Source organism: Notamacropus eugenii, chromosome 4 (genome assembly GCF_028372415.1).
Source record: "Notamacropus eugenii isolate mMacEug1 chromosome 4, mMacEug1.pri_v2, whole genome shotgun sequence".
Lineage (NCBI taxonomy): Eukaryota > Metazoa > Chordata > Mammalia > Diprotodontia > Macropodidae > Notamacropus > Notamacropus eugenii.
This window is the reverse complement of record NC_092875.1, coordinates 435552117-435574301: the sequence shown is the minus strand read 5'-3', so window position 1 is coordinate 435574301 and position 22185 is coordinate 435552117. Positions and strand designations below refer to the sequence as shown.

The 22185-nt window shown below is 35.1% G+C and overlaps 1 protein-coding gene across 13 annotated transcripts in view; it reads right to left on the bottom strand.

Moving 5' to 3' along the window:
• The window catches only part of TCF4 (transcription factor 4), a 433335-nt gene that overhangs the window by 254817 nt on the left and 156333 nt on the right, over positions 1-22185 (bottom strand). The window lies entirely within an intron of this gene.

Below are 22185 nucleotides of genomic sequence, written 5' to 3'. Positions count from 1 at the left end.
CATTCCAGCCATCATCCTTTCACTCTTAGCCCCATTAGTCTGCTCATAGGACACAACACTCTAGTATGTGAGCTTTTACCTGATTTTGCCCCAAACCCAAGCCTCAATACAATTTCCCAGATATCTTCAAACCTTGCCTTCTCCCTCCTTTCCCCTTTATTTGTTGTCTTTTCTATTAGAATGTAAGCTCCTTGAGAATAAGAACTGTCTTGGTTTCTTATGTTTGTATGTCCACAGCCTAGAGCAATAACCAGTGTATAGTAATTACCTAATAAATATTCTCTCTCTCTCTCTCTCTCTCTCTCTCTCTCTCTTTCTCTCTCACTCACACACACACACACATGCACACACTCACACACACACACATGGGTAGGAGGGAACACATAGGTGTTAAATGTCCCTTACTTTGTATTTTCACCCCAAAAACTATACAAAAAAGGTCTCACCCTCTTTGCCCAGTAGAAACGTCGTAGGTAAGTATCTGAATCCGGATGACTCCACAGTACCTGGGTTATATGGCTTTATAGATCACCTTTAGATAATTGAGTAAATAAGGGAACATTCTATTCTTTCAGCTAATCAATGTGCTCAAAATTTTAGAAATATAGATCTGGAAGCAAGAGTAAATGACAGTATTTATATATTTTCTTTTGGAAATTTAAATCTTTTCTATGGGTTTCTGTATCCCATTTCTAGTATGAACATTTGGGATCAGCACATATTCATTAGCTACCAAATGAAATTAATGAAATGACTAGGAGAAACTGATCAAGTGTCTTCCCTATTTTGAAAGTCTTTGAACTCCTCTATTGCTACAATGCATGTTCCTCAATTATATACCTTTCATTCAGATGGGAAACCATGAAGATGTGGTCTTCTGTGGAAAATCATCTACGAAAGGCTGCCAATACTTTTATCATGTTTTTATCAAGGGGAACCCTTGATGTTTGTATAGACCATTTTTCTAAAGAGTTCAAAGCACTGGGACTTAGGCATATGAGTTGGCAGCTGTTCATATCTTCTCAGTGGCCTTTTTCATTTAAATAGGAGAGTTAAAGTTCATATATATATATGTATATATATATATATGTATATATATATATATATACATATATATATATATATATATGCCATCCATTATCTTTTATATTGATTTGGAATCTTCTCCCACCTAAGACACCTTGAAAGTCGGATGCTAGCTATATCTCAAAGAGATAATACACATAGGAAAAGGGCTAACATATACAAAAAATATTTATAGCAGCTCCTTTTTGTGGTGACAAAGAATTGGAAACTAAGATATATCCATCAACTGGGGAATGGCTGAACAAGTTATGGTATATGAATGTAATGGAATATATAAGAAATGATGAGCAAGCAGATTTCAGAAAAACCTGGAAAGACTTACATGAACTGAAGCTGGCATGTGATGCTCAACTATGACAGACTTAGCTCTTCTCAGGAATACTACAATCCAAGACAATTCCAAAAGACTTGTGATGAAAATGCCATCCACATCCAGAGAAAGAACTACGAAGCCTGAATGCAGATCAAAGCATACTATTTTCACTTTTTTTCTCTTGTGCTTTTTCCATTTTGTTCTGATTCTTCTTTCACATCATGACTAATGTGGAAGTATGTTTAACATGATGGTACATGTATAATCTATGTCAGATTGCTTGCTCTCTAGGGGAAGGGGGAAAGAAAGGAGAAAAGGAAAATATCTGGAACTCAAAATCTCACAAAAATGAATGTTGAAAACTATCTTCACATGCAATTAGAAAAAAATACAATTAAGTACAAAAAATTGTGGCTATACTGTGGATACCTTTAAAATGATGTCACCTACAAAGTGTATTTCTTCTGTACGTATTTGGTCACAAAGAAGACATGAGTCCTTCCTTCATCTTCTTAAGATCCATTTCTAATCTCTCATATTGTATTCAGGTGGTACCGTTCAAATGCTACAGTTCTACTGCCATCATTAATAAGAAGTGTGCCAAAAGAAATGCCAGGGGCTCTTTTGGCTTCTTATGTATGGCAATAATTCTGAATTGATTAAACTCTTGTAAGTGATCAACTTAGTCAACAACTCTTGTCTATTTTCCATTGTTCAGAGTCAACTCTTGGCTTCATCGGGTCAGGCTAGAGCTGCCATAATGACATCATTCAGAGACTTTTTTCATCTTCGCTTTTTCTTCTAACTTGGTATCGATTTTGCCTCTGCTTCATTGCTCTACCCAATTGATGCTATGATGCACACAGGCAGCTGATTCTGGAATAACTTGCACATTGGTAGCCAACCATTTCTTGCTTTTTTTTCAGCTGTAGTGAATTTCATTTCTTGGGCTGTTACTTTGTTTTTTATCATATCCAACACTTTTATTTCTCTTCTTTAAGAAAAAGAATTTCTGAGAGATAGATATGCATGAGGCCTTTAGGCCTTTTCCTCTTATTGATCCTAGACAATATTTTCTAACATAAATTTAACTTGCCTCTTAAAAGACTTTTAAAACTGATCCCCAAGTTTCCAAATGCTTAGACATCTAGGAGCTCTGCCTTCACCTTATACATCCAATTCCTTCTACTTATAAAAACTCACAAAGAATATCACTTCAGAAACATTTCTAATTTCTGGTTTGGAACACATTAATCTGGATTTAACTTAAGATATCAGAATTGTAAACCTGTTGAATTCCTCCTTTAGAGCTTAATTTGGGAGTCAGCAGAGTACAGCACAATAAGCATTGACACTGAAGTCAGAGTATCTTGCAAGGTTCAAGTCCTGCCTCTGACACTTAGCACCTGCATTACTTTGGGCAAGTCACTTAATCTCCCTGAGTCTCAGTTTCCTCGTCTGTAAAATGAAAGGACTGGACTTAAATGGATTCAGATCCCTTTGAAGTCTAGACATATAATCTTTCCGAGATCCCCTCCACAAGATAATGATTGTGCTCCCTTGTACTTCAGCAGGTTTTATATCTCTCTTATAAACCTATTATATAATATTTTGCTATATAATTATATAAGTTTCATCAGCCACTACTAGACTTTGAACTCTAGATGTAAAGGAACTGCTCTTTGTATTTTTGCTTGGCCTGTATGCTTTGTATCCAGTAAGGAATAAAATGTTTGTTGGATTAAAATGAATTAATGTATGTACCCACATAGATCAGGAAAAAAAACAAAAGAAAGAAAAGGCCAGAAATAATAATCGCAATTAAGTGTGTTTGTTTTATTATTTCCTAATACAAATTATGACTTGTCTTAAATGAATGGCTGTTTCTACTTGAAAAACTGCATAAAATGACCTCAGTGGGCTTGGGTTTACCTTGCATTAAAAGGAGGTTAGACGACACCAATCAACTAAGAGCTTCTGGAAAGAAAATTATTAGACCATACAAGTCCCAATTAGAGAAATATAACAAAAGAAATGTCTTATTTACTCAACTGATAATTCTTTGTAGTTTTTACTAAAGAACATGAACATACACACTTCCATCCACCAGGAAAATATGGTTAATTAATCTCATTTTGGGGAAGGGAGAGAAGGTCCTGGCATCATGTAACGTCTTGAGGAATATTGAGTCACTGAGCTTAAAATTAGGATTTTATTAGTCTAGTCTCATCCCTTTATCACCTGTTTGGGCATGATCCTGATTTCTTTCAGTATTTCTTCTGTCTCCCCTGGGAAATTTATGTCTGTTTCTGGCATCTGTCCCCCATCCTCCTTTGTGAACACTGAGGTGAAAAATTCATTTATTTTTTAGTAGTGTCTCCATCGTCTGTCAATAAATTACCCTTTCTATCTCTTTGAGGCTTGACAAACCACTTTTCTGACCTCCTGTTCTTTAGGTACTTGAGAAACAGCTCATTATTATTTATCTTCATCTCATATGCAATCTCTTTCTTTCTTCAACTCTTAATTTTGGGATGTTTTTAAATACTCTCAACTTCTTCCTGTAATCATACCAGTCATCTTCTGTATAACACTTGATGTCAACTGTGCCTCTTTCTCAATCGATGATTGCTTTTTGCCCTTCCGTTTTAATCCACATTAGCCCGTTTGTTGGATTTTATTTGTAGGATATTTATTCTTAGACAGCATAACCCTTGGGCATACATTTATTGAATTTATCTTTGAATAAGCTATATTTCCCCTCTGTGTGTCTTTTCCTTCACTGCTTTATCCCTTTTTCTCTTTCAATTATACAGCTTCTAATGTTCAACACTGACTGTGAACTGTCACAAAGGACAGAGAAGCTGCTGTTTTAGCAACAGACATTCTGTACTCTTGAGCATCTAACTCAATGACTGAGATAATATCTGGTGTAAAGTACATTATATGAAGCACACATCTAGAGCAAAAATCTGCTTTGCTCAAATCCCTATATTTTCCAAATTTGCATAACTAAGTAGTTTCCCTGTTATTTCCTTTTTTCTAGTCTCACTTAAGACTTACTAATGAACCTAATTGGGTTATCTTCACTGCTGTTAAAATATCCACTCTAACTCTGCATTTCCAACCAAGTCTTTTGTTTCACACAAACTTAGTCGTATGATACTTTTCAGGTTCCCCCTTTGCATAAAGATTATCACCAGGTCTCAATAATGTCCAGGATATGTCCTGCCAAGTTTTTTCTTCCAATATTATACATAAATGGACCCCGGTCCATTTCAAATTGCTTAGTCCTCTTTCTTTTCTTCTTACATCCATGTTGTGTTTTTCTTCATTTTCTGATTAGCAATAGTTCGCTCATTTCTCCTTATATTTTTTTTTGTAATCTTTAAGGATTAGCAATTATAACCTTCTACCTATAATATGTTAGTTTCCTTATAGCATATTTTTAAGTGAAAATAAAATAGGGATAGGATAATAACTAGCATTTATTTAATACTTAGGTTTGCAAAACACTTCACAAATATTATCTTATTGATGTGACAACAACCCTAGGAGATAGGTGTTCCTCATTTTACAGATAAAGAAATAGAGGCTGAGAGAGTTTATGTGACTTGCCCACTGTTACTTACACAACTAATCAGTATCTGAGGTCACATCTGAACTCAGGTCTTCCTGACCTCAAGTCTAACACTCTACCTACTATGCCGCCAATGCATTATGGTGAGTAGAGGTTTAGACATGGAGTCAATAGAGATGGGGTCAGATTTCATCTGATACTTAGTAGCTATGCAATGATTGGAAAACCACAATCTTTTTGAGCTTCAGTTTCCTTATTTATAAAATGGTAATCTTATCTGTACTGCCTAAATTTCAGGGTTGTTTGAGGTTCAAATGCAACATTGTATCTAAAGCACTTCTCAAACTATTGAGTTATTATTATTAGAATGGAAATGCTTCTTGATTAGTACTCAATCATATCCATCTATAAAACTAATTTTTTTTTAGGTAATGATGTATTCAAACTCCAAGGGTACATAAACATAATTCAATAGCTTGAGATATATGGTAGGAGTTAAGTAAAAAAGCATTAAAAAAAGAAAAAAAAGATGAGAATTTATTAATGTTATTATGGAACAGCCCTTCAAGAAGAAAAACGAATAATTCTACTATACACACAGGCAATTAAACTAGCCAGAATACTGAGGACAATATACTTAGAATAGGGTTATGCATGTTTTCTTTAAGTAAAGACTACAATATTGCACCAATTTTAAATATGGAGAAACTAAAACAGCAAGACAAAGTGACTTCTTTAAGTTCACTAAGTAAATATTTCCAAGGCTTAGAGAGACTCAGTCCCATACATTAATTGGTAATTTCTTCTAGGCAGTGCATTTAACTGAATTTTCTTACAGCCCTAATGTTCCTCTACTGACACCACTTAGAAGGCAACAAACTATAATAGCCTTAAAAGAATTAACAATGAACAATGTTTAAAATAGTCAATTTCAGGCTATACTTTAAGCAAGCACTTACAATGGAAATTAAAAAAAAAAAAAGTCTTGGCTATTGGGTCATTTTCCAGGCTACTAACTGCTAAACCATGTGCAGAACGTGCTTCCAATTTAACAATACAGATTTTCTAAAAAGGCGGATAGCTTAGCTCTGCAGGCAGAATCAAGTTGATTTTCATCTTGATTAAAAGACAAAAAAGGGAAGTTCTAAAGCACAAAAACAAAATGCTGATTCTGTGTTTCAAGTTACCAGAAGGGAAAAAAAACAATCTGAAAACTTTTTACATGATGAACTTGAACTTAAGAAAAATCTTTAGCGCATGTGCCTATTATAATCAAATCTTCGATATGACTCTGGCATTGTAGATGCTTAGGGAAAATGTGAAAAGGCTGAACAAAGACCCCAGGCACTCATTTATTTCTGAGATACACTAAGCAGCAAGTCCAACAGAGCACTGTTGGTAAGAGTAGGGAGGCAGTCATATAACATGTAAGCCCTAATTCCTACTCACCTGTAGAGACCTATAGACAATACAAGCTCCTGCTTGTCCTCTGCTTTAATTTTTCAAGAATCAATTTCATCTAAGTAGACAATTTCCTCAACTTACACTGAATTACAGTCTCATTTGTGGTCAACTTTGATAAACTGCCATGTCCAAACTTCCCTCCATGCTGTTCGTGCTGCCCCCCAACAATTTTCTCATAATGAATTCAGATAGGCTGGTCCTTGGAAAATAAGGGGAAGAGGACAAGCATTTATTTACTAAGCTCCTACTCTGTGCTAGACATTCTGCTAAGCACTTTGTTTTGAGCGCTCACAACAACTCTAGGAGCTAGGTGCTACTGTGATCCCCACTTTCAATGGAGGAAACTAAAGCAGTGAAATGACATGCCCAGGGTTACACAGCTAGTAATCTTCTGAGGCTGGACATGAACTTGTTAGCCCTGACTCTAAACCTAGTGTTTTCTGCACCCGGCTACCAGCTGCCTCAGGTTAACCTGTCAGTCTCTGGAACTGTGCTATGAGGGTTTCCAGGTTCATGCGACCCAGCAGACCTTGCATTTGACTGGCATAGCTTATATTCTTTGCTAATCATTCAACAACAGGTACTTCCTGAGTGCCTCTTACTGATCAGGCAAAAAAAGGCCCCACAACCAGAAGGCTCTCAAAAATAAGAAAAAATACCTTTAGTCAAGTAACATGATACTAACAGTCTTTATTACTGCTAATTTTTACTCTGACACTTTAAAAGTGACATGTGATTTCATCACACTGAGTGTTCTTCACCAAGATTTACAGCAATAACACTATACCTTTTCTTATTTGAATCATGTCTGTCTTACCATACATTCTACATAGAGAATAATTCATTCTCTGGAAGAAAAAAAGATTACTCTTGAAATGATGATTTCACTAGCCTGAAAATACAGGAAGTATAAAAAAGAGGAGACTTAGGGAGAGTCAGAATGGCTGTTTTCCAATAAATGAAGCTATCATGAAGAAGAAGGGTGAGATCTTCTCTGTAGTTCTCATGGCTCAAGTGGGACCAACTGATGGAAGTTCCATGGAGGCACATTTCGGTTCAATATATAGAAGAATTTACAAATAATTAGATCTGCTTTGTGAGATGCTACATTCCTTAACCCTGGAAGAGTTCAATTCACAACAACATTTGCTGGAGGTGCTGGAGTTGCATTGGGGTTTCTTAAACTGGAATGGGAGGAGTTTGGTCTAGATGGCTTATTGGGCGCCTTCTAGCTCCAAGTCTGTGACATGTAAATTATGATCAAGTATATATATATATGAAGAAATAACTGGACATACCATAATCTGGTAACTTGAAACACAGAATCAGCACATAATATATGCTGTGATTTTTGATGGGCCACAAATGCCCTAAGAGCTTTAAAAATAACAGAGCATACAAATCCAAGATCTTAATCCTTTTGCAAAACCAAATTCCTCTAAATAAGATTTACTGGGTCAAAATGCATTTAGTTATTTCTTGTCTCAAAGTAGAGAGGACTAATCAGTCCATCAATCAACCAGTCTTCGTTAAACTCCTACTATGTGTCTGCCACTGTGCTCAATAGTGGGCTTACAGAGATAAAAAGAAAAGTGTATCTGTCTTCAAGGAAGTAAACAGTTTTGGATAACACGTTCCATAATAGCCCAAGTGATTTGGTAATACATTGAAAAATTCACTCTCATCCTGGTATCCATTACATCAGGTACACAGCGTATGTTTTCACACAGGAGAATCACATTCAAGGCCTCTTCTCTCTATTTTAAGGCAGCCCAGATCATAATTTGTGAATACATACTGACATTGTCCCTGGAACTCAGGTTAATATTCTGTCATATTTGATACCTATTCTTGAAATTTCATTTCAGAGATGCCCAGAAAAACTATAATTGTGCTTTGCTTGGTACTATCAATACTTCAATATTTCAAGGATCCATAATTTTACCTGTGTAAGTACTCCTTTTTTTCTGAGGGAAGTACCACTAAATATTCTATAACTTAGAACATTATGTCTTTGAGATTTTCTATAACCAATAAATTCATCATCCTGTAGCCAACCTGGTGAGGAGTTTCCCTAAATTTAGCCAAGCTTATATCACATGATCACAGAATCTTGGATTGGAAAGTACTACCTGAAGTCATGCAATATGCCCTGCACCTACACAAGAATTCTTGCTACAAAATCCCTGACAAGTTGTCATCCCGTCTTTGCCTACAAACAGACTTCTAGTGGAAGGGGACCCCACCTCCCAAGGCAGTCTGTTCTGCTTCTGGATAGCTGTGCATATTAGAAGATTTTCTTTAAATGAAGCCCAAATCTGCCTCTTTGCAAACTTTTACTCATTGCTCCTAGACTTGACATTCAAATATTTAAAGGCAACTCCCATATGCCCATATGGCCTCCAAGTCTTCTTTTCTCCCTTCTCTTGCCCTATCCCCATTAACTTTCACTGACGTTCATATGGCATGACTTCACTGAATTAGCTTTCCAATTCTGAACAATCCCCAAATCATCAAAGTCTTTCTGGATGTGATTTCATCAAGAGATGAACATTGGCTACAGGGCCAAGTATGGAACTGGGAAGATATGAGCCCAAGTTCAACTTCTGACACACAATGGCATTACCTTCTTAGAAAACCAAATTCCTGTCAATAAGATTCACTTGGCTCAAAATGAATCGTTATTTCTTGTCTCAAGGTCAGGAGGAATAATCTATCAGCAAGTCTTTATTGAATGCCTACTATGTGTCAGACACTGTATGTGACAGTGATTTAAAATTGTAGATTACAACAGAACTGTTGGTTGCACTAATGGAAGAAGGGTTTATACAATGAAAGTTCTGATACTGATAAAATCAGAGATCCAGATACCTCTCTCCCTTCCAAAAAAACCCTCTCATTCTATGCTTAGCACTGCTCAATGAAGTCGAAGACTGAGGTACTGTAATTTTTTTTTTTGTATAGCACACATAGGACAACAGATCTACTAGAGAGAAATGGGACTTCAGAGGCCACGTAGTCCAACTCTACTCATTTTTCAGATAAGGAAACTGAGGCCCAGAGAAGTTGAATAACTTTCCTAAAGTCTTATTAGTAGTGACAAAACCAAGACCTAAGCAAAGTCTCCTGCCTCCAGATGCAGCACTATTTCTACTGCACTATTAAACTTGCTATCCAGTAAAACTCCAAAATCTTCTCCCCAGGATTTTCTAATTCATAATACCTCCCTCTCATATACACGTAAAGTTTATATTTTGTCTGTACGTACTTGACTTTACCTTTTTCTTCATTAAGTTGCATCTCATTGGATTCTACCCAAGTGTTCTAGTTCTTCGTGATCTTTTCAGATCCTGAGTTTGTCGTCCAGCATGTTAACTATCCCTCCCAGCCTGGCATCATCAGAAAGTTTAAGAAGAATGCTATTCAAGTAACTGAATAATTTATGAATTTTCTAAGTAATTGATAAAAGTGCTAAGAATCAGAGGGCCACCCCTGAGGGCATTCCACTAGAGATTTTCTTTCCAGTTAATATCATTCCACAAATGACAGTCACTTCCTTCCAAGCTTATCCTCATTTTTAGTTTGGCAAACAGTTCTCCCTTGCTGGTGACAGTCAGGTCCAGAAGAACAGTTTTCCATTACTTCTAGAAATCTCCAAGCCATACAGCCTGGGCTCTGCCTTCTTCCCACTAGAACTGGAACCTTGGGCTCTAATTGGTGAACTTTCTTATCCCATAAATCTTTCCCAAGCCTATCCCACCACCTTCCAGCCACCTCTAAGTCAAGCCATTGCTTATATAATCTCTGGCATACACATTTCTATATGATACACAGGGGTATATGCTTGTTTCTCCTATTAGAATGTAAATTCCATTAGAGCCAGGACTACATTGCTTGACTTCATTCTATCACTAGTACTTAGTACAGTGTCTAGCCCAGCATAAGCATTTGATAAATTATTTTCATTTGTTTATTTATAATGCTTTTGAGGGGAGAGGAAATATTTAATTTAGACATATTTGAAAAGGTATCCTTGAACCAAATTATGTAAGGCCTTAAATGACAAGCTGGGAAGTTTACACTGTATCATGTAATAGGGAGCCATTGCATATTCTTGAGCAACAGAGTTAAATAGTCAAACCTGTACTTTACAGAGATCATTCTGGCAACAGTGCAGAGGATAGTCATGCAATAATATTTATTCTGTCTTAAAAAATACGGGCATAGGAAAGAACATCTGGTACAGAAAAGCAGGGGCCTTAACCAGTAGATTTTGCCAAAGCAAACTTTAGCTTGTAGTTTGCACATTACATAAGGCCCAATTAGTCATTCAACAACAATAGTAACTTTTCTCATGATCATATGTAATTTATAGTTATTTCCATCACTTATACAAGACTCTTTCAAGTTACTGGGTCATCTAAAAACAAGGTTAAAGTTCAAAAACCATACTGGTGACTTGAATCAAGGAAGAGGGTATGGGGTCAACATTACTACCCTTTCATAGTTCCCACTCCTATTCTCAAGGGGGTGAACAGTCCAGGAATATGACACAAAAACCATACTTACTACATAATGAATATATGTTTTTCTCAAGTAGGCTCTTACCTCTGCTCAGTAAACATTTTATTTACCTCTTACTCACTCTCAGTTGCTTTGTGCCATCTCCTTACATCTCTACCACCATCCCTATCCCTCAAATGGCCTCAACTTCTAATTTACCTAAAATATTAAATCCATCTGATACAAATTTCCTTGTTTTCCCTTCTTTCACTCCTTATAACCTTTGTGTTTTCTCCCATTCTTTAATGTTTTTAATTTTGCTTGGCTTCACAAGGGAGAATTTGTCTGCTGTTTTATTTGTGACCTAAGGATAGCACTCATGTTGTATCTGAAAATCTAGCGCTGGTAGGGAAACACAGATTGCTTTGATATATGTATTAAATAAGTACAGATATGTACATGAATTATAGTCCAGATCTGATTTCATTGGTGTAGGAAAATCTTTGTGTGGAAACTCCTTCCACTAGTATAGATCAGCAATTCTTCTGCAATTGATCATCACGGAATTGTCTGAAGGCACTGAAACATTAAGCAATTTGGCTGAGATCACACAGAGAATGTAGTAAAATCAAGAATTTAACTTTGGTCCTCCTGACGTCATGACTGGTCCACATTATACCCTTCTGTCTCTCAACTTTAATCCTGTCATCAATTTCACCCATCAACAATTGGGTAAGTAACTTAACTGCCCTCCCTGGGTCTCAGCTTCCTAATCTCTAATTTGAAACGGCTTGACTAAATGATCTCTAAGGTATTTTATAGCTACAATATGCTATGCCACATAATTGCCTCATTCATTTTTCACATCGTACCCCTTAAACCTTCCTTTCTCTGCCTTTCCCTCAGGATCTAGATAAGCTACTTTCTCTGGAATTTTACGTTTGGTGATCTGGTATGATTATTAATGAATTACCAAAAATTAAGAGTATGGAAAAATTATTGGTAGCAAAATATGAAACTGTCAGTTTTCACATAATAATAAGTATTGAAAAATCACTATGATTTAAGCTAAGAAGATCCCTTCTATAAAACTATTGCCACTATTACTATAACTCACTAGAACTAAAATGTAAATTGTTGTATTTTAATATGCACCCTAATTACAAAAAAATTATATAGTCGAATGGTTATGGTATAAGAAAACCACATTTAATTTTCACCCCAAAAACAATCTCAAATGCCCTTGGGTAAGCTCCAGTGGAGTCTAACATTAAAATCTAGTCATCTCTGAGCCATCAAAATTTTCTCACACACTTAAGAGCTGCCATTATCTCCCTTTCTGTAAGGAATACAGCATCTTATAATAAAGGAAGGCAATCTGATTTAGAAACACTTTCCTTAATTTAATAATTATTGAAATTCTTATATTCAGTACCACTATATAGGCTTGAGATAATTATTAATTATCCCCCTAACTGTACACTATTTTACACATCCTGCCCCTTAACTAGAGCACAAAGCAAAGCCACCGCATCTTGCCTGGTTAACGGACCATGACTTGAACAGCTAAATGACCTAGTAATTCGGCAAATTCGTTTTGTTTCAAAGATTCTCCCATATGTACACTTTCCAGTGTTAATGCAGATCTATTGGCTATGCAAAGCAGTTTCTGTTTCTTGAAACACATTTTTACCTTTAAAGTATGCATTTACTAATTGGGGGGAGATCTACCTATGGAAAATATTAGTAAATTAGAATTAATTCCTATAACAAGTATGCAAAAGTGCTCCTAAGTGGCATTACAGATTTGCTATGTTTTTCAAGAAATTGAATTCAATCTCCTCTTCTTCCAGCTTCATGAATATTTTAAGGGAGTCACATCTAGGCTCCTTTTTATGCTAGAACAGGTGTGAGCTCAATTTCACCCTTAAACTAGTATCAGCTCAGCTGACAGGATACCAGTAAATTTTTATTTGAGACCTAAACTAAATGAATATTGGATATGGGGCTGAATCTCGCTAACTATTAAAATGCCTTATAAACTTTGTTAGCTATTCTGATTTGATTTATTCTAACTTGGTGTAAAAACAATACATGAAAATGTAATCACGATAGCTGGTCTGTTTAGCAGCTCTTTTCTAAAAATGCTCAAAAATTTTTACAGATAGCTCATTACACCTGACAACATGTCTGTGTTGTCACAGGCAGGTGAGGAGATGGAATTATTGTTCTCTTTTTATGAATAAGGAAACTGAGTAACTTGTGTAGTATCACACATATGGAGCACCTCATTAAAAACAAAACGAAAGTCTTTGGGATACTCCTGCCCAGGTTTGTATTTACCAGATTGGTCTTTTTCTAATGTATATGATGGGAGGATGGAGGAAAAAAAGAATTAGGGAGATATACAGTCCATATATCATGCAATAATTATGCTGAGAATTTACAAGAAACGTTTCTTCAATTCACTTTGCCCATTCAACTCAATGTCACATTAAAATTTGTACTTTACTTATTCCACCAGTAGAGTTGTTACTAGCCATTGTGGAAAGGGTCACGTTTTAATCACCTTTTTTTAATACACCCTTTCAGGTGTATAGTTTAGTACTTAGCACACAGTACTTATTCAAAAATTTTTATTTCATTGAATCTCAGGCCCCAAACCCTAGAAATTAGGAAGTACTGAAACAAAAGGAACTTCTGTATTCATGTTTTCTTTTAAATTTAAGTTGGACTGTTAAAATCAATTAAATATTAAGAGTTAATTTTGAAGCCTATGATATTATTTTTTTTAGCCTTCATTTTGTGGTTTTTAGTCTCATTTTATATTCCTCTAAAATATGTGTTCAAGGAAATGAGATCAATAATCATTTCTTCTCTATGATTTAATGTCAATCAACTAGGACGTTATCAGTTATCCTCAAAGGCTTCGGGCTTGCAGTCAAGCATTCAGCTTTGGCCACTGATGTAGAAGGTGTAAAGTCAACTCTCAATATTCAAGGTGAAGTGGAAGAGTGAACAATCAATGAGACAGTGCTTTGCAGAATGTAGACAGTCAACCCAGATGCTTGGGGAAGGAGTTACTACTCTGGGGTTTGAACTCTGGATTAGCTTTCTACTCACTCTCACCTTCTCATCTTCTATATTCTTCAATAAGACAAAAAATACTGGCCAGTGTCTTCACTCAATAATCACTTCTAAATCAGACCATGATAATTAAGTTTTTTCCAGCTCAATTCTGATTCAAAATTTTCACCTTTGCCCTTTGGCTGCTCAGACTTAGATTAATAATGAACTCAATATTTTAGTGGATTTGATCATCATCACTGCAATGATAACAGAATAATATCAGTTTCACATTTAACAAAGTGTGATCATGTATAAGACGGCACCTTCAGTTTTCAGTTTTAAAATGAAACTTGGGTGAGTTATAGAAGACTATAGGAATCTTCTTCAAAAAAAGTATTCTCCCAAACAGAATCTCTTCTACAAAAAACTGCTTGTTATTTCAACATATCAGGCAAAGAAAGATTAATTCCAAACTTAGAAAATAGTTATATTTTCATGCTAATTCCAAGATCTATTGAGCTGCTAATCAGCTGTGTTAATACTGAGAAGGTTTTTAAGAACAAGTTACACAGATACAAGAATACGAAGTAATTTTGTGATCTGAGTCTCCTAGAGTTAGAAATGTAAACCTAAAAAAGAACTATGGAATGAACTTCAACCCCTACATTTTGACTGTGTGGTACTGTGTCAGTAGCTGTTGTTTCCATAAATTGTCAATCATTGTTTTACACTTCTGATAAAAACAGAATTCATTCCATTCAGAAACAGTATATCACTACTTAACAACGACGCAAAGGTCTTTGTAGCTGTGAGAATAAGAGGACCTCACTGCTTTCTTGGGCCCAAATTATAGTACATATATATATATATATATATATATATATATATATATAGATGCCAAACTTCTTTTGAAAATAAAAACCTGAGGAGGGATACAACCTAAAAGAAAAGGGATATTTCTATTGAGAAATGTCCTATTCAGTTATTATCTATTTCAACCACAACCACTACAAGTGAAGGAATCTGAAAGCTGTCAAAGAATGCACATGAATAGTAGAAAGAACGCTGGATCTAGAATGAGAGGATCATGGTCCATTATCCAGCCATGGTTCAAATATCAACAACATTACCAATCAATACTGGTAGGACCTTGGACAAATAATTTAATACTTGGATCTCATTTTTTTATTTATAAAAATGATGGGTTAATCATGCATACATAAAAACATTTCAGTAGGATAGATGATCAGAAAAGTTTTTGCAGTGAAGGGGAATTTAGTTTCCCCAGGATTAATGTACATATGAGTAAACCAATAAAAAGAAACAACAGCATTTCTTTTTCCAGGTGAAAAATGCATTATACTGTGGAAAACGACTCCTCAACCTAGCAAACACAGAAGAAAGGTTCTGTCATGTGTGCCAGGAGGCACTTTGGTGCAGTGAGAGAGGTTTTCATTCCTTTGATGTCATTAATACATGTTCCTTTATACCTTCTGAAGTCATATACTACAGGGTGATTCTAGGAAGGGATTTTGCATAGAGCAGTTTCTGCAATAGGAAAGTTAAATCATGTTAAAGTTCTATTTATCCTTCCTTGTTACTGCTTCTGGCACAATATAAACACAATCTGACTCGACTTCCTCTTTCACTGTTTTCCTTCATTTCTTCCTTCTTTACTTTCTCTTTTCTTTCACTTCTCTTTTCTCTCCCTCTCTTTAAGCTGGTGACAGTTACTCTTGTTATTGTGCTATCCAAAAAAATCTTTGAAATTTCACCTCACATTAACAAACTGGGAAAGATACCAAAAGACGGGAAGAGTTAATATTTGTGGTGGTTATGGAAAAGTAGACACATTACTGGGCTGCTGATTAGTGTTCTAACCATTCTAGAAAGCAATTTGTAATTAAAGAAAGTGAGTAAAATGCCCATATCCTTTGACCCAGTAATCCAACTTCTAAGCACAGATCCCACTAAAATATTAACAGCAGCACTTTGTTTTTGGTAATAAAGACTGGGAGACAAAAGAGATGCTAAATAAGTTGTGATATGTGACTCCAATGCATTAGTAATAGTTATTAACAATAACAACTTATGATTGCTAATAGCAGTTTATTATTAATAATCATGCTTATTGTTTATAACTGGTTAATAATCATGTTTATTAATAATAACATTAAATAGCAATTTGAAGTGTGTACTGAAGTTCACATTATCTCAGTGAAAAAAAGTATCAATGTGATGGATATTAAAAATCAGGTGAAGACATAGGAAGGGATATAAAAATGGAGTAAGCGAAGTCAAGCACTATGACAACAATAATGCAAATTAAAGGAAAAACACCCAAAGTAATTGACATGCCAAGTTGTGAAAGTACAATGACCAAGCTGTACCTCAAAGAAAAGTTATGTGGAGGTACCTCCTCCGTTCTCTGCAGAAGCAGAGGCTTATGGAGGTGGAATGTTGAATACAAGATTGGATCTTTCTGATCCATTGATTGGTTTTGTTAGTTTTTTCCCCTCTTTTTCTATTCTTCTGCTATGGCGGACAGGGGAGGCAAACATTGGGAATCTCAGGTGATGAAAGAACAAAAGATAATAAATAAACATTTTGAATAGACACATTATCTACAAAATATAAACAGAAAAAGAAATGCCATCCAGAATAAAACAAATTAGAAAACTAAGAGGGCCTCAGAAATTAATTTTAAAGTAATATCAAGCACACAGATAAGAAATAGTATCCTGGTAACCTCAAAGAGTAAGCAGCTATTTGAGAGAACCAAAAAGGAAAGCACATTTTGAGAAGATTCCCAACTAATGATCATGCCTATTGTCAATTTACAACACTATCCAATTTTTAAAATATATTGAAAAAATACTGAAGAAAATTTAAGCCAGTGGAAACTTTTCAATTTGTATAAATATTTCTCATAAATTGCTCTAAAACTTAGCTTCATCTAATCAGCTGATTCTTATTTCATCACTCACAAATACCAAATATATACCATTGGCACAAATATTATATTATTTAAAAATTCCTGTTTTGAAAGAGAATTTCACCTAGAGGCCACGGAAAAACATTTCAATGCGTTGGAGACATTCACTTGGTATTAGCAGCTATTCTTTCCCTTAGCATATTGAATTAGCTGTCATAAGCAAGTTATATAAGCTGTATAGATTTCAATCCTTACCCAGAACCTCCTCATTTCATTCTTCTTTCAATTTTACAACAAAAAGAAGTGTATATGTTAGTTAGTACTAATTCTGAAATGTTCATTTGTCAAGAAACCTGTAGGGCCTTCTCCCTGGCTCTAAGGAATTGCTAGACTTACCACATTTCCCCCCCACCAATATCCCATGCACTTTTACACTGAGCTAAGCTCGGGATAGCCATAAACATTTTGGAGTAATACAAACCTAAATATTCCTGCTAGGCAAACTGAGGAGTGGAACTGAATTATAATGAATCAACAGCTGTCACAATATGACCACAATAACCAAATCAAAATATCAACCACTAACCCAGATGAGATTCAAAGGTCATTCCATAAGCCAGCAGCACTGCCTGAAAACCTCAAGAGAATCTTTGCATCGAAATATTCCACTAGGCTTGTGGGGTTTTAGGAATAAGTTACTCCTTGTTGATAAATAAGTTAGTGTTCTGGTAGGGTCTTATATAGGTAGGACCAGAATCATTTGCCAAATTAAGGAAACTGAACAAGTTCACAAAGAAGTTCTTGACAATAAAGGAGGTAATGGGGAAAGAACTAGCCTGTTGCATCCAAATATATCCATATATCACTACTCATTCTTCACTTACCAAACCAAGTATGCTATCTGATCATTTTTCCCCTAACAAATCTAATGGTCAATTAAAGCACTGGGGAAATAGAAGAAAAATGCCACCTTAGATCCTTAAATGGATAAAAATATTTTAGTGGGGAAAAGTATTTTTCTACAGTAGTAAAGTGTCCTTCAATAATTCCCTGAAGCACATTATTACTGGCTGAAAACAAAAACTCTAAAATTTGGAGAGTCCTTGCCTGGTGTTTTTACTGCTCACTTAAAAGAATCCTGTACAGAAAAAGATTCTCCTAATGGCATAAAGGACTCACATCCAGAGCCCCATATCAAAGGCATATTCCCAAAGAAATGTACTGCTCACCAGTCAATGTTTGGTCCACGTACTAAAAATATTAATGTGTGTGTACCAAGGTTAGTGATTTCTCCCATCTCAATGTTCTTGGAGCACTTGGCCTCTCTCTTTGTTGTCCTTTGTATATTCTTTCCAGATGCATGTGTACTTGTGTACATGCAATATGTCCCATTAGATTGTAAGCTCCTTTTTTTAAAAAAAATTGTTTTTACATCTTTAGAGTACCCAAACCAAGGACAGCACCCCTCACAAAGCAGGGCCAGAAGAAGTGTTTGATTCATTTAATTGAATTGGGTGCATTTTTCAGGAATTATAGCACCCACTCCTAATAAAGTTTTTCCATATCAAAAATGATTCTTCAGTGACAAAATACATTGGGGGTAACGTAACATAAAATGCGATTCAGATTGACCATATATGCCTGCAGGGATGAAGGTTATTCAGTAAACACTAGATTTAAAGTGCCTACTAAATGGAGTTAATTTAGACAGAACCATTTGAGTTGTGGTGGCATTTGTTTATGTTGTTAAGACGCATGTCTTTGCTACTTCTAAAAGGATTTGACACTACGATCACTATCTTAAATTTCCCAATATGATGGATACATACACAGAAGGGCCAGAGAGAAGTTTGCTCTCTTCCTGATGAAATCCTTGAAACCAAGAAATTCACTTTATTTTTCAAGCATAAAAAGATTTTGTTTGCTTTAGATTTTTGGTTTAGGAATTTTTTTTTCAATCAAGAGGAATAAGTATCAGTCACTTGACAGTCTGTCTTCTTTGCAGTAACTCTAGTAAGGTAACAATTTTCATACTGTTTTGTAGAAAGCAGTATATAAGTTAAGAGTATAGTTTTATATATGAATACATAATATTAATACAAATCTCATAAACTTCCCAAAGTACCAAGATTATAATAAATGGGTATTACTATATTTAAATTAAGGTATACTGTCCCTGCCTATGTAATTTATTCCCATAAATACTGAGCCTAGTCTCATGCAGCACAGTTTTGTCATAAGTGGCTGATATTCACTCCCAAAAGAAACAGAAAGTGGCTCAGTACTTTGTTTTTTTCTGGTCATAAAAATAAAACTTCACAGAATCAACAGTTCACTTTAAAATAAAAATCTACATCTACAGCTACTCATTCCTTCCTGTAAAATCAGCATTACTTATTTTTGTGGTAGATGCCTAATTCAGTATTAGCCTTGATTGATTTGACAACCACAAATCTGATCCAATAAAGTAGCTGATTGGTTTCTGGTGCTGTAGCTTTTGCCCCAATGTGAAATCATGGGAGAATTAAGTCTTTGAAATGTAAAGAAATCCTTTGTAGTTTTAATGAAAACCAGTTACTGATTCTGGGAGTGGATGCTGGATCTCTTTCAGAAACCTAAAGAAAGAGTCAGACAGATACCACTTTTTCTTACACAAGAAAAACTCCCAGAAAGGCTTCAATTTGTAATATGTGTGGACCCAAAAAACAGATTGTGATATTGCGTGTGTGTGTTAGCTACTGAGTTCAAACTGCTGAGCTACACAGTTAGCCTTGTTTTGTACCATCTGACTCATCATCTGAAAATGAATTAACCTTAATTTTTTGAAAACTTTCTTCCATAAAGAGGGCATAACAAAATATAAAAGTAGGTAAACTTGAAAAAAATTCACTCTGAATGAAGGCAGGCTTAGGAAATATCATTAAAAAATGCTGTTAAATTCTAACACGTTGACACTGGTGGATCAGAAAATCTTTAGGATACCTTAAAAGTGGCTTTTTTCCCTTAAATTTTTATAACTCAAGTCTCTATTTCTTCTTGGACAAAAAATTTTTAATAGTCAATTGTTCAGTGCCCTCCCAACTCTGAGGGTGACTGTCCTGACCCAAGTCTGACACTGCATCATTAATGTCAGATAAACCATTTAGTTCAAACACAATTCTTTTCTGTGCAAGAATCTGCTAGAGGTGGAAAATGTAGCAGTTTGTAAACAATAAAGAGCCATGTTTCAGACCAGACAGCTTATCTGACAGAGCAGTTCTTTCATGAAAAGCAGTGGGTGGGAGACTCGTGGACATAGTCACATTTCCTATCACAATGCAGTAGACTGTCTTGGCCTCCATATTTAAGAGTTTAATGGGAAGGAGGGCAGAAAGGATAAAAGAGCTTGGCTGACATGGATTTTCAGCTTAAACAACAACAAACTGAAAGGAGTAAGCCCTGGGCTCTAGCTAACTTAAATTTTAAATACTGTTCAGATCGAAAAAACAATCTGGTCTTTTGAATATTTTCTCCCTTAGGAAATATACAACAGTATTATTATTTAATATGTATGCATTACTTTGTATGTTCTGTTATATTAATTTATTAAGTTATTGGTACTAAGCCACTTTATTTTCTCGTATGTTAATACATCCCTCTAAAGAAAATAAATATCCATTTAATCAGTTTGAAATATTTTAGATCATCAGAAGATACTTTTAGGACTCCTCAGGGAAGCTTCTTCTAGACTGGTTCATGGCTCAGGCACTAACCTGTAAGGATTATTATTTTCATAATTTTATCCTCTGCTATCTTTAGGTTTGAGTACATGAGTTCTCAGAATTAAAATCGTTGTTATTATAACTGAAGAAATTTAATTTCTTTTTAAAAAATCTAAATGGACAAATATTTCCTTGGAAATGAGAGATTCTCTAAAAGAGAAAAATGTTCTCTATCAATCATATCTATTACTTTTCAGTAGAGTATGTGAGATTGTACCTTATATAATAAAACATAAGTTAACAAATTATCATTTAAAAGTAATAATTATTACATATGTTCAAACATCCTATAATTAAAAATATCATGCTGGGGATCAAATACAGGGTCCCAATGCCATTTATAAACACCAAAATTGATGTCATGAGCTAAAATGAAAATGCCAGCCTTTCTCTGTGTATGTTGGCTTTGAGTCTAATGCTTCAAATGCCTTTGGTGGGTCTGGTGATGACATTTAACAGTACTCTTAAATGCAAAGTTGATCCATGAGTTAAACAACCAATGTATGTTCCCAGTCTTTTTAAAAATCAGGGCATACTTTGGAGGCATTGGCATTAGAGAACACAGTCCTGGTTGTATGTTCTTTGTAGGTCCAACTACCTGAACCAAGGGATTTCATGTAATTTGCTGATCAATTCAAAGGAAGCATAGTGAGGATGAGAGATTCCTAATATTTTATTAAGTTACAAGTTTATTTAACAAAGATCATTTCTCGCTCATAATTAAAATAAACAGTTAGAGGGACCTATAAAATGATCTTTTCATTGCTAAGGCTGGTTACTAAACTAACATCTCTATGGTGTGATCAAAAGAATAAAGTATATACAAAGGACTCCACAATGAAGGGCATTCTGGTGTCTGGCCCTTCAACTCAATCAGCCTCTAACTTGCATTCAGAAAAACAGAACATAGGTGGCCTGAGACTCGGGTCGAGTGCTTGACAGTTACACATCCACATTCTGACAGTTGGCTAGAAAAATATCGGTCATTTAAAGCCTTGTAAACCGAGGTACTCTTTTCTTAGCCTCTGGGTTGAAAATTCCCAAGTGATATTTCCCATATGCAAAGCGGGTAGCTACTTTTCCTTCACCAAGAAAGAGTTCAAGATAATAAAAAAGAAGAAAATTATATCTTAACATTTTGGTTTCTTCCCCTTTTAACTTTTTGGACTTCTGTTGCACTATTGTAAATGCTTGTCACTATCTCACTACTTAAATGGAGGAGTTTGGCAAGATTTGGTGTACATATAGTCCTTAACATGCCAACTCATAAAAACTTGACAGTATGTATATGTACATATATATATACATACATATATGTATATATATATATACATAAATGAATTCCATAGTTTTTCATGTACAAGAAAATGGTATACACACATACTGGTACCAAATGTCAATTAAGATACCAAGTTGTATAAAATAATTTGCAAGGTCCCTAAAACCACAAATAAAACATAAGTATTCACAAAAG